The following is a 3,572-nucleotide window of genomic DNA, read 5'->3' as shown; positions in this document are numbered from 1 at the left end:
AAAAAAGTTCCTGCGTCTTAACCTGCAGCAAGTAGCGACGTGCATTTTTTGGAGCATATAGAGGACCATCGAGAAGAAACTCTTGAAGAAATTCAGTTAAATTGCATAAAAGACTATTTTTTAATGTAATAAATTGTAGTAGAAAACCAAATTTGCTCACACGATTGCACCATCTCAATAAAAATTAATTTCTCAAAATCTAGTAGCCGTAGTTAATATCGAATCAATAACAGAATTTTTCCAAATGAATAAGTTCGAGCCAATAAAGGCATTACTTCACTCAACTGCCCCAGCTCAAAAAAAATGCCTGTGCCATAACCTGCAGCAAGTAGCGACTTGCGATTTTTAGAGCACATAAAGGACCATCGAGAAGAACTTTCTGAAGAAATTCAGTTAAATAGCATAAAATACTATTATATTATATTATTCAGTCAGCTGTATCATCCCGAGGAAAAATAATATCTTCTAACCTAAAACCAGTAGAGACCCCGAAGTTTCTACTACCCGTACAAGTTGCTTACGCCCCAAAAATGTCAAAATCCCAGCAGAACCGCATGGAATTTAGTTTTCGCTGCTGCTAACCCAGCGCGGGTAGCAACTTTTCTACACCCTATGCTATAAAAAACACATGGGCCTAAATGCTGTCAGAATCCCAACTAAACCCCACGAAAAGCATTTTTTTTAACTCACCAAATTATCCTCGTCGATCTGATCGAGAATGCCAAAGTCCTCCTCCAGGAGGTGCTCATTTTGAAGATGAAACCCTCGTTTTGCATTTCGGGCTTTTCGAACCGGGTTTCTTCTGGGGCTATTTTTCTTCTGGAAATTGTCGGTGGTTCTTTGGTACTGACTTATAAATATCACGTCGTTTTCGTCGTCATCTTCTCGTGGAACATCTGGAGGAGTTGCAGACTTCGAAGGCGTCATCGGATCGACGCCAAGAAAAGCCACCGGGTTCGGCTCAGCGTTTCGAAGATAACTCTTTACAAATTCATTTTCCTCCGCGGATGTGAAGCTGAACTGCATCAGATGTTTCTTCATGATTTCGTCCGCCCGAGATGAAGCTCCTGGGGGCAATTGGGCGTTTACACTCAAACTAAACATCTTCAGGCTCGATCTAAAGAGAAAATGCTGATTAGAACCCAAGAAACATTCACTAGTGGCATTGTTGGAAATGTGACATATAGAGTAAACCGTGTGCCTGAAAAAATCGAAAACTGTTCAAACATCTTACCTGGGGATTTACGAATAGAGGAATGTTTCTCAACAAGCTGTCTACGTATGCACTCTTCAGAGACACAAGGAAGAATGGCCAAAATGGTGCCCTGTCATCAGCATTACGGGGTGGGGGATGAATTATACTGCGTCGAATCACGCCAAAAAGTTTTTCTTCAATGATTTAGCTTTTCGCTAGGAAAAGTGGACAGAAAATCTTGCTGAATTAACAATACTGATAAATGAGGTAAGTAAAGCAAAAGGACAGAGAGAGAAAAGGTGTGAAAATTTGACTGGACATGTCAAGAAAATGGCATATCAACTGTCTTCTGTACGCGCATTTTCCTACAAGCTAAAAATTGCAAATCTGCAAACTTAATGGGAAATTTCTAATCTGGAAGTACATTAAATTAGTGCCCGAATTTCCATTCCCCGAAAATCCAAGATAAACATTCTGCTTAAGTCATTCTCAAAATCGGCGTGTGTGGAAATTTCTTGGGAACTCGTCTGGGCAGTGGTGAAGAAAAAGAGAAAGTTTTTAGTTACCCAGCTTCCGCCCATTTATTGTCGCCTTCCTCAGGGCTGGAGATAAGGAAAATCTCTGTACCTACTTTGTACAACTCATTGATTTCACTTCCACATTGCAAATTCTACTTTAACTAAACTTTCTGCCCTTCTTATGCTTTTCTTTTATATGAAAAATGTGTTATTTTGAATTATTTGAGTGCCTGGTGGCTGGTTATTATATATAATTAATTTTGGGCTTGGATTTGATTGCTATGGGAGATTTGTTTGGCTTATTTGGGCATTGTACAGGGTTGTCCATTTTATGCTTGGGAAAGTAAAGTAAAAAACACGCAAAATATTCGGATGGAGACGAACATTTTAATTCAATATAAAGATTAAACCTTGCCATTATACGCGAAAAACAATATCATTTACATGTTCTCCAAGTGACGTCCTACGGAACTCAGTCCTTTTAAGGTTATTTTGCATGCCTTTTCGGTACATTACTAGCAATAATCGGTCATAACTTCACGGGTATTGGCTTTCAGTTGCCCAAGAGTTTGAGGATTGTTGGGGTAAACACGATCTTTCGCATGGCCCCACAAAAAGACATCTACCGGTGTTAAGTCGCAGGATCTTGCGGGCCAATTGACATCACCCAATCTCGAATTTACGTGTCCTGGAAATTTATCTAGCAATAGGGCTCTAACTGCCAGTGTTGTATGACTCGTTGCCCCATCTTGGTGCACCCACATGTCTTCCAGATCATAATCTTCAATTTTTCTCCAAAAATAATCGGTTAACATGCCCCCATAGCGCTCAGAACATAATACACACCATCCGGTCACGTTTTCAGGATGCAAAGGCTTTTCGGCGATCACCTGGGGATTTTGAGAGCCCCATATACGGCTGTTCTGTTCATTCACGTAACCACCGACCGAGAAATGAGCCTCATCGCTGAAGAAAATTCGGTTTGAAAAATCATCAACGGCTTGTTGTTGAATCACCCCATTTGCGTATGTTCTACGTTGCCCATGGTCTGGAGGCTTAAGTTCTTGAGTCAGTTGGACTTTGTACGGATGGAGCTTCAAATCCAATTGCAAAGTTCGCCGCAATGAGCCCTAAGAGAAGCCCAAATGTTGAGCACGTCGGGGAATCGAGCAATTCGGGTCTTCCTCCACATTTTGAGCAAAAACAGGGATATTTTCAGCTGAACGAATGATGTGATGATGCACAGGCCTTACAATATCAGTAACCGATCCAGTCTCTTCAAATTTCTCCTCTGTGTTCAAAACTGTTTGTTCTGTGGGTCGATTATGTCGCCCGTAATCTGCTCGTGAAGCCCTAAACGATGATACAGCAGAAACACCATTTTTATAGTAAAATTTAATCATTTTTACGCGTTCTTCGACAGTTAAGCATTAAAGTAATAAATATCTCCTGCTCATCTTGAGAACTGTTTCCAACCCCATTCAGAAGCATTACTTTAATTAAAAAGTTCCGGATTCTCAACAGCTTTCGAGTGGAGCTTCCATAAGGGGCTGCTAGGGTCCAGTTAATGAATTACGCCCCAGTTAGGAAGAAATTGCTTCGCAAAAGTGGTCACACAAAAGTAACCGAATTAAGCAAAAGTTTCTATGGTTCGCAAACCAATTCCAAAGCACTCCTTTAGGGAAACAGTCCTAAATTCCCAACAGATTTAAGGTGAACACTTCGGAAGCGGTTCTTGAATTATGTATATGGAACTACACCCTCCTAAGAGAAAAATAGTCTTGCAATTGTGAAAACGCAAAACACCTCTTTAAGCAGGCCCTTAATGGAAAATACTTCAGATTGATCGGGGGTCGTCC

The sequence above is a fragment of the Dendroctonus ponderosae genome, unplaced genomic scaffold (genome assembly GCF_020466585.1).
Source record: "Dendroctonus ponderosae isolate FM_Combo_2020 unplaced genomic scaffold, Dpon_F_20191213v2 Dpon_F_20191213_11, whole genome shotgun sequence".
Lineage (NCBI taxonomy): Eukaryota > Metazoa > Arthropoda > Insecta > Coleoptera > Curculionidae > Dendroctonus > Dendroctonus ponderosae.
This window is presented reverse-complemented; position numbering follows the sequence as displayed.